This window comes from Microtus ochrogaster, chromosome 8, assembly GCF_000317375.1.
Source record: "Microtus ochrogaster isolate Prairie Vole_2 chromosome 8, MicOch1.0, whole genome shotgun sequence".
NCBI classification, from domain to species: Eukaryota; Metazoa; Chordata; class Mammalia; order Rodentia; family Cricetidae; genus Microtus; species Microtus ochrogaster.
Window position 1 is genome coordinate 11,615,378 of NC_022015.1, and position 10,644 is coordinate 11,626,021.

Below are 10,644 nucleotides of genomic sequence, written 5' to 3' on the forward strand. Positions count from 1 at the left end.
TTTTAATAAACAATGTGAGACACAATTACTATGGGGAGAGTTTTCTGTATGATTATGCAATGCATTATTTAAAATTGGGACAATTAAATCAATTAAATGAAGAGACAATCAATAGGTATTGACATAATGTTAATTATCATCTTAATAATTCTTGGAATATCTCTAAAAGGGTTGGTTGATATGAGTGTTAATAAACAGGCCTTAGAAAAACTTGTTAAAACATATAATAGAGATATTCAGATCCATACAAAGGAATTTAAAGAGAACCAATTTCAGCATTGCATTATAAGCTTGGAGAAGAACAGCCTATGGTTTTCAAACAATCCATGTTAATTTATTCAGTCACCACAGAGGAACTGTGAAGTCACAGATATCACTAAGGTTGTTTAAGCGCTCACTGAAATACTGTGGCAATGTAAGATTTAAGGAGAGTCAAGGAAGTGCTAGTCTCTATGGCATGCATTCACCTCATGTGAAGCAGATGTTAAACTTGTGGTCAAATTGTAATATAATTTTCCTTAAGACTGGAGACACTTGGTTACAGCACTCTTGAATTGTGGTCCTCAATTACAAGGAAACTTGGTGGAAAGATGAGGCTAGTGACATTGAACTATGTAGAGGGGTAGAGGTATAAAAATCTCCCAAGATCAGCTTCTTAAAGACAGAGATTTTGCTAATGTATAAAGAAAAGTTCTATATAAGCATCCAAAGAAGAAGGAAAAACTACCCAGAAAAAGTTACCAATAAAAGGAATAGTCTGACCTAATGGAATCTGAAGTCTCCAAAACTGTGATGGGATCCTGTTCTGCTAGGATGATGATAACACCAGTAAGCTGAAAAACACCTCCTAAAGATTGGCTTTGGACTACAAACTGTGCAGGATTATTATGAAGTGGCTAGCTGAGATGATCCAGCTTCACAGATTACTCTAACCAGGACTTGACACATATCCTTGAGACTTTCTCTTATGCATAGACTGGACAACAAATGATACAGCTACCACTGTCAGGACTTGACAATAAACCAAAACCTTTTCATTTCAGGATCCTCTAAAGATGTTATTGCCCTCCCCCCCAGAAAGAAGTAAGTAAATTTAAGAGCATGATGTCTATATTCCCAAGAGGTAGGTGGGTGTTTTTTGTTGTTCAATGGGTTCTGGATATTTGTTATTGCAAAAATATGGGTATTGTTTGGGGGGTTAGTCACAAGATGATATTGGTAATGGTCACAGAACAATTTGAACAGAGGGGTTCAGATTCAAGGTTCTTGTTTGGAAAGAAAAATTGTCAATACAGATATGAGACAATATAATGGTAGATTATTGAATTTACTCTGAAAAGAAAAAGGGGGATATAGAAATAAGATAGAAAGTTAGATTATTAAACCTATTTTTGATCCAAAGAAGTAACTACTAGTTTTAAAAATTGTACACTGAATTGAATTTTTATATTTATACAAATTTAAGATTATTTTTTTTTAGAATATATTGTACATACATTTATAACCTTGTTTAAGGTATTGTGCCTATGCAACTAATTTAACAATTTAATGCAAATTTTTGGCCCTTGAAAATTATTATTACCAAAATTTAGGATGATAAAGGAAGGCAGGTTAGTAGATTGTCACCTATTACAATAGAACTTCTAGTCATATTAGGTATGTTTCAAGATCAAACAGATATGTTTTGATAGGCAGGTGGTCTTCAAACACTTCGGAGATCTGTAGAATATGGAATTTAAGATGTTTTAATAACATAAGTTCCTTTTTATGACAATGAGACATTTCTGTTTCTACAGCACAAATCTTCTTCAGAGAAGATAATGGCATCAAAGTAACTCCACATGAGGGTTGTCTTCTTTTTGGTAAATGTAAACTACTGCACAGGAAAGTATTTTTGCTTTGGCTGCTGATGATATGCTGTTCAAATTGGACAAGGAGGATGCAAAAGAGAGTGACTGCCAAAACTTTTTATAACAAGGTTGGACAGTCCTTCAAAAATCCTGCTTCATAGAGAAGGCTTTTTGTTTTTATTTTTTTATTGATTTTATTGAGCTATACATTTTTCTCTCCTTCCCCTTCCTGCCACTCCCCTCCCCTTCATCCCTCTCACATGATCCCCATGCTCACAATATACTCAGGAAATCTTGTCTTTTACTACTCCACAGGTCTGGCTACCCACCATCTGGAGGCTAGGCTCTCATGGAAGCAGTGGGGAAAGAGTCAACCACCAGTGCCACTCTGTGTAAGGTAACCTAGCAGGTTAAGATTTGTCTCCTGCAGAAAGCTGTAAGGACATGGCTGCAGATATGCAAACACCCAGGTCCATACACATAATATCTCTGAAAAAGTGTAGTATGCTTAAAAAGGTGCTTAGGTGCTAAGAAAAATCAGAAAATGTGTATAGAAAGTAATAGAAATAATTGAAAAATAACGAAGTCTTAAAAGACTTAAAAGAGAGAGCAAACTAATATAAAAATAAGCCACAGGAGGGAATCTGTATATCTTATGGTGCTTTGTTAACTTTGCACTTTTTAAATACTAATGAACAGAGAACAACATATGTGGAGAGGCATCTGATTATGAAAGGTAATTTGAATTAAGCCAGCTTATATAGTAGAGGTGACTTGGCTTCAGAATGCAAGCTTGAAAATGTGTTGTATTGGGGGAGAGGTTATACTTTTGTTTCCATAGAAAATAAAAAAATATAGATTTATTTAAAATTAATAAAGACCAGATTTCACTGGGGGAGACCTCCTGAGGATCTTGGCTACAGACTGAACACTGTGAATGTAATTCTTACTTGGTGATTGTTCTTATTGTATATAATTTTACTGCTTCATAGTTAAAACCTTCCCTTTTTAATTTCATATAAAAAGGAATAAATACTGCGGGATATTTGTATACTATGTGGAGATGTATTGTTGTGATTGGTGTAATAAAAATTTTAATTGCCAATAGCTAGTTGGGAGGGATAGGTGGGACTTTGGGGCAAAGAGTGAACTCTGAGGAGAAGAAAGGCATAGTCACCAGCCAGACTTAGAAGAAGCAGGATGGGTAGTCTGGAGATAACTTAATGAACCTCATACCATAATGTAGATAAAAAAATGGGTTAATTGAAGTTATTAAAGCTAGTTCAAGAACAAATCCTAGGTAATAATGAGTTTTCATAATTAATAATAAGTGTCTGTGTCATTATTTGCAGACTGGCGGATGAAAAGAAAGTCCTACTACACTGAAAAACTCCATTTAATTGCAATCGTGATTAGATGTCCTTAGATAATTTAAACACCTCTCATTTAAGAAGACTGAATAGGAAGTAAACTCTAGCTCTCAAGAGGGAAGAGACTACATAAACCAGTTATGTAAATAAGTAGAAAATAAGGAAGAACACTACAGATAGAAAAATATTAGTAGACAACTTTCTGAATGTTAGGGGAGGACAAATCAAAAGGGAGAGAGTGCCACGACTTATGGCCCAGATGTTTTAAATGAATTTTGTGATCCACACTATTCTTCTATTGAGGTTCCAAAATTAAGTAGGAAAGCAGAGGCTAGTGTATGTCGCAGCACAGTCTGTTACTAACACTGTGACCATTGCTATCATAGGAACAGACACTGTAAATTTCAAGACCCAGGTAAAAGAGAGAGTTTCCTTAAGTTCAAACAGATAGGCTCTCTCCAATATCTTCTTTTTCCTTTTTTTAAAGAATTAATTTTCTTTTACTTTTTATGTGTATGAGTGCTTTGCCAGCATGGATACATACCATGTACATTCATATTTCCTCCAGAAAGCAAAAGAGTGTGCTGAATCTAAATCTATCAGTCTTGGAAATATAGATTGTTGTGGGCCACAGTGTGAATTCTGGTGACAAAACCCAGGTCTTCTATAAGAGTAGAGTGTGCTTTTAATCACCAAGCCATCTCTTTAGTCCATCCAGTCTCCTCTTGATTCTACTCTGTATTTCTTGTCATGTAGTGTTTTTTTTGTCTTGCCTGATTCTTTATGTTTTTATTTTTCATTTTGTGTGTGTGTGTGTGTGTGTGTGTGTGAGAGAGAGTGTATGTATGTGTGTTCTTAAGAACACAGACTATATAAATGGGTTTTTGCTTTCCACCATGATGATACCAGGGATCAAACCAGACTACCAGGCATGGTGGCAATGTCTTTACCTGATAAGCATAAGATTCTTCATCTTCATAGCTCTTATGTTGTGAATTTCATACCAACCTTTCCAAACAGTTTCTTTCTAGACTTTATCACATCACAAACATTTAAAAATATCTAGTAAAAATTTAAGCATCTGACTACATGATTTCTTAAAATTTAGTCATGTAAACCCCAAACTCTTGAACATTATGAGGAGGATTAGCCTCCCCATAAACACTGAATCCACATCTCTTAGGTCAGCATGCTCAACTGTTTTTCTGAATTTTATATTAAGCATTAACTGGGCATGAATAGCTGAGAAATAATAAATTAATGATCATTAATAAACCTTAATTTCCATATCGATGAAAATTTATGGATTATTCATTACATATTTGAGGATAGTTTAGGAAGATGTCTGAGAGAAGCATCAAAACCAATCATGTCTTTCTTCACGACAAAATTGTTTCAGGAACAAGCTTTGTAATTACTTTACAGGTAGATACAGGATAAACATTGAGACATTAATTTCAACGGGTTGTTTTTGCTGAGTATTTATTGTATTATAAAACCAAGTAGGCATTAAAGATATATTTCTGAATAAATCAATTCTCATGAAATTCATAGTTCAGTGGAGAGCAGATTAGAGAATAATTAATAGTTTAAACTTAGAATGTGGTAGAGAAGAATAAATGTAGCTCATATGAAAATTAAAGTTAGTTGTAGCAGGACTGGTTAGTCCCATGAGCAAGTGTTATTTGAGCAGAAAACTAAGAAGGGCTGGAGGTGTGAAGATTGCGCAAAAAGCTTCCAGATTCAAAATTGCAAGTGTGCTCAAGATTATAACCTCTGGAAATAAAAATTAAGTCAGCGTAATGTAAAGAGAGAAACATGTTAAAACTCTAGAATTTATTCATACATGAATTGAAAGAATTATATTTTTGAGATAGAAGTAGCCTAACATAACTGTATTTTTAAATGTGTTGTACAGAAACTTGTCTTGTGAACAACTGAATTACAATTACCACCATTATGGAAAGACACACCTATCGGTGCCCCATGGCACAAATTTCATGGGAATAAATATCAGCTACCTTACTAGATCTATGTGTAAGGTAGCAAGAAAAAAATCACAGCTACCATGATTCTCAAGGCCAAAACCTGTGCTGGACAGGACATAGGCCATAAGGAAGAACCCATTATCCTATTCCCCTGAATGGATATATTATTAAACTAACTTTAAATGACTTATAATATCTACAGTAGTTCATCTCCAAACCCTCATCAGCACAACTTTTTTTTTTGCAGTAGATGATGAGTACCAAACAACTGTGAGTGTGCAGAGAATTAGAGACCTTGGAAGGCTCAACAATATATCTGGATCATACACCCTTCTCTCCAAAGTCAGGAATCACTGTAATAGAGTGATTGGAAAGATTGTAAGAGCCAGAGCTAGTTAATAACTACAAATAAACAATGTTTTCAGGAAACAACAGAACTGTTGCAGATATGTATCCATGCTGCCTGTGTCAGTATGGACTAGGTCAAATCATACAAAGTCCCAGCATGAAGAGGAGACAAGAGCATGAAGTCTACCTGTAGCTGAAGTGTTGGCAATTGACATCTTCCAGGTGGTGAGTCAGTTTTTTAATGGTGTAGCTTTCCATATTTCAGAGGAAGCATAATACCTAAGTCTGTACAGGTAGAACAATAAATACGAATAATCTGGCATTTAGAAGAGGGCATTATAAGAAGCCTTGTGAGAGAAACTGGACACAATAAAATACATTGTATAATGTCTTCAAAGACACATTTTAAAGTATAAAAAAGAAATGAAATAAATATAATATCTATATATACTGGAAGAAAAAGAGATGAGTACCAAAGTTATAAGAAACTTATAACTATTCTGAGTTAAAGGTACCATTGGTCTTGAATAATTATCTTTATATTATGGCTTTTTTGCATTATTTTTTTATTGAGAAAAGGAAAAAAAGACAAGTTGCAGCCTCCTCCCAGCCTCCCATTTCCCTCCCCCTCCTCCCACTCTTCTCCCCCTCCCCCTACTCCTCTCCCCCTCCCTCTCTAGTCCAATTATATTATGTTTTATAAAACAATAGATTGCACTAAGAAAATATTTTCTTATGAAGCTGTCTCTTCAGAGCACCTTTAATCTCATTATTCCTGAGGCTGTAAATGAGGGGGTTCAACATGGGAATCACCACCATGTAGAACACAGACATCACCTTGTTCTGTTCAGTAGAGTAGTTGGACTTGGGCATCACATAAATGAAGGTGATGGTCCCATAGTAGAGAGTGACTGCAGTGAGGTGGGAGGTGCAGGTGGAGAAGGCCTTGTGGCGGCCCTCAGTGGAGCGCATCTTCAGGATGGTGATGAGGATGTAGGTGTAGGAAACAACAATGACAAGGACTGTGACCATGCTTACTGATCCAGCAAAAAATGAGGTAGCAACTGCAGAGAAACTGACATCAGAACAAGAGAGTTCCACCAAAGGAGCAAAATCACAGAAAAAGTGATTGACTCTGTTTGGTCCACAGAAAACAAAAGAAAGAAATCAAAGTGTGACAGAGGTATCATTGAAAAAAAAACCCTATGTAAGTTCCTGCAACCAACTGAATACAGACTTGTCTGGACATTTTGGTTGAATAAAACAATGGGTTGCAAATTGCTATGAAGCAATCATAAGCCATGGCAGCCGGAAGGAAGCATTCAACTGCCCCCCAAAAAGCGGCTGAGCCTAACTGTATAAAACATCCAAGATATGAGATGGTCCTTTGATTTACCAGGAAGTTGACAAGCATATTGGGTGTGACAGAAGATGAGTAGCCTATGTCAGTAAAAGCCAAGTGACTGAGAAAAAAGTACATGGAGTGATGGAGCTGGGAAGAGACTCTGATGAAAAGGATGGTGCTGAGGTTCCCAGACACAGTCACCAGGTAGATGCAGAGGATGATGGTGAAGAGGATGACTTTAAGGACTGGGTCATCTGTCAATCCCAATAAAATGAACTCTGTCACTGCAGTGTGGTTCCCTTCCTCCAGGAAAGCCATGGGATAGTGTAGCTCCTGACAGAACCAGACCATGATTGACAAATTATAAGATGGCGTTTAAAAATAGATCACTTCATTTCAGTTAATCATACATAGAGAGCATTACCAAGTAATATAAAAATATATTTTAAAATTGTACTTACAATGGATGTTTTACCTAGGTTTTCATAATTCATGGATCTGTGTATAATAATTCCTTCAGAACTATTTACATAGAAATGTTAGGAATTTGTTACAAAGAATAAATAAATTTTATTTACACATATTTATAGTAAAACATACCTGCTTTCTGAATCATCCCTTCATACAAATTAATCCATAAGTAAATATAAATAGTGTTAACCTTAAGAAGATAGCAATATACTTATTATAAATATAACAAAATGTAAGAGCAGACAATTTGAAGAGGGAAATAATGGCTAACTTTTATTAAATGCTTACTACATCTCCATCATAGGATTTAAAAATTATTGTACATTTTCTACTCTTATTCCATTAAATATCATTACATTTTTATACATTCCATTTTATAACACAAAAGTATTTTATGTTTTCTTAGATTTATATAATAACTAACCAAATTATTGGGCTTCAGAGATGGTTCACTAATTAAGAGCACTTTTTGCACTTGCAATGAACCAGGGTCTGATCCCCAGTACTCACATGGTTTCTCACAGCAGTCTGAGGTTCTAGTTCTGGGGACCTAATGTCCTCATTCGGTCTTCACTGAAACCAGGCATCATATATGTGGTGCAAATACATACATACATACATACATACATACATACATATATATATATATATATATAACATTCATAACATAGGCAACATTCATAAACATAAAATCAAAGAATAAATCTTTTAAAAGGTGCAGTAGATATGAATACTAGACATTTTGAATTCAGAGTATTCCTTTTAGTTACTACAAATAATTATGAGTGGCCAAGCAATTGAGGGCACACTCAAATTAAGCACAGACATCAGAGTGGCATTTCTGCTTTCTAATGGTTAATACATATTGTGGTGCTTTGCTGGTGACACTGGTCACGAAGTCTATCATTTCTGTAAGTCTTAATTAACTTTTAAAAGGAATATAAATTCTCTTATTAGAACTGAGAAGAAATAAAACAGAGATCACACTAAAATTGCAAATGTAACTTCCTGTAGTAAGTTCATTAAACATTTTAAATATTTCTATATAGATCATTTTTCTTTAAAGTACCTTGAAATAGCAATTTCATCGTCATGTTAAATATGAACAATATTTGGCATGCTATTAGTAATTTTTTATTAAAACACACCAAATGCTTTCCCAATCTCATAGTGTTTTGTAACAGGAGTGTGATGGGATAAATTCACATGACATTCAACAGAGGACACTGATCAATAAATATTTAAACTAATAAGTTAAGAGGTTTGTGAAGGTTCATCTAGCATGGCACAGATTGACTATAAATCCCCACAAAGTATTTCAAAGCGGGAAAGCTTGTTAGCCTTTGGCTGAATGTGTACACAAATTTGACGTTACGTTGATTTATGGTCTTACTAGTGGATTGGTAAATAAGGAATCTTTGAAAACTTAAAGGTAGCTCGGAGAAATGTAGGAATTGGAAGCTAGGAAAGATGTAGTGTATGAGAGAAGAATCTATTTTCAATAAAATAAAAATAGAAAACTTAATTTTATGTCCAATCATTCTGAATAATTCACCTATGAAAATAAAAGGTGGTTCAATAAATGTATTTTTATTTTCCTTCTTCTATATGATCACTTTACTTCATCTGACTTGTTTCTCCACTATAGTTTGTAAATGTAGTACATTTTCAAAGGATAATGCATCTCCATTTACCAACAAAGTTACAATCTTACCTCTTGAAGTAAGAAGTCATTTCAAAGTAGGAAGTTCAAAGTCACTATGATTTTATACCCACAAAGCTGTCTGCACTGTTATTACTAAGGATAAGTCCCTGGTGAGGTTATGGATTCCAGCATGATTATAAATCATCAGGGATCATTACTTTCTCCCCACTGAGTATGGAGCACTACATTTCCCACAAAATAATTAAATTCTAAGGCGTCACCTGTCAATCTCAAGTGATCTCTCTTTTTTTTGTTTTTGTATTGGTGGACTTTCACTTGGCACTTATGTGAGGTACATGATAACAATTTCTTAGGTAAATATTCAACCAAGTTGTTATTTGATTCAGTTTAGTTCATATTAAAATACTTTAATCATTAAAATACTTTCTTCAATTTGGGTAGTTGATGAATTACATTTATTGATTTTTGTGTATTGAGCCATCCTTGACTCTCTAGGGTAAAGTCTACTTGACTGTTGAATGAATACACAGAACTGACCACTACTTAGTATGGTTGAGGAGAATGTTTTATTGTAGATACAAGGGAGAGCACCACCAAAGACATCTGGAAAGGTCCAAATTGAACTGGACAATTAGACTGAACTAGATGATGAGAAGGGCAGGAGAGGGGAAAGAGGGGAAGATCAAGAAGAGGAAAGAGGAGAAAGGAACAAAGGGAGGTGAGTTCATGGCAGAGCCAGGATAACACATAGGCAAAATGGCTGAGTTATAGAGGAAAGAGAAGTTTGGAGTAGGTAAATGAAGCCCAGAAGGTGGAGAGGTTTAAGTTAGAGGGGATGTTATGCCATCTAAGATGGTTCCGTAACAGGTATTTGTGAGTAGAGACTGAGAGAACCTAGAGGCTGGCATAGACCTTGATACGATAATAGGTATCACAGGCTTAACTTAATGGAAGAGTCTTAAGTCCCTTTTGCCAGTGATAAGCCCTATTTTATCTAGTATGAACTATCTTTTTTTTTTATTTTTCCATTCAATTATTTACACTTCCTTCCCTCCTCCCAATCACCTCCAGCTCCCCACACCCCCTCTTCCCTCTCCCACCCTGCTTGAGAGAGGGAAGGGAACCACGTCCTGTGGGAAATCCAAGGCCCTCCTCCCTTCATCCAGGGCTAGGGAATTAAGCATCCATATATACTAGGGTCCCAAAAAGCCAAAATATGCCTTAAAAACAAGTCCCAGTGCCTGTACCAATGGCTTCTCAGTCAGCCCCCACTTTCAGCTACATTCAGAGAGTCCGATTTGATCACATGCTCATTCAGACCTGGTCCAGCGGGATTTGGTGAGCTCTCATTAGAACAGGCATACTGCCTCAGTTGGTGGACTATCCCCTCCCGGTCCTGACTTCCTTGCTCATCTTCTCCCTCCTCTGCCTTTTAACTGGACCTTGGGAGCTCAGTCAGTTGCTCTGATGAGGGTCTCTGTCTCTATCTCCATCCCGTTGCTGAACGAAGTTTCTATGATGATATTCGAGATAATCATCAGCATGATAGTGGGGCAAGGACAGTTCAGGCACCCTCTCCTCTGCTGTCCAAGGACCTAGCTGGGGA

The 10,644-nt window shown here is 35.9% G+C and overlaps 1 pseudogene; it reads right to left on the reverse strand.

Annotated features, from left to right (window-relative positions):
- Positions 1–6,273: 6,273 nt before the first annotated feature.
- On the reverse strand, positions 6,274–7,220 carry LOC102000415 (annotated as a pseudogene).
- Positions 7,221–10,644: the final 3,424 nt, after the last annotated feature.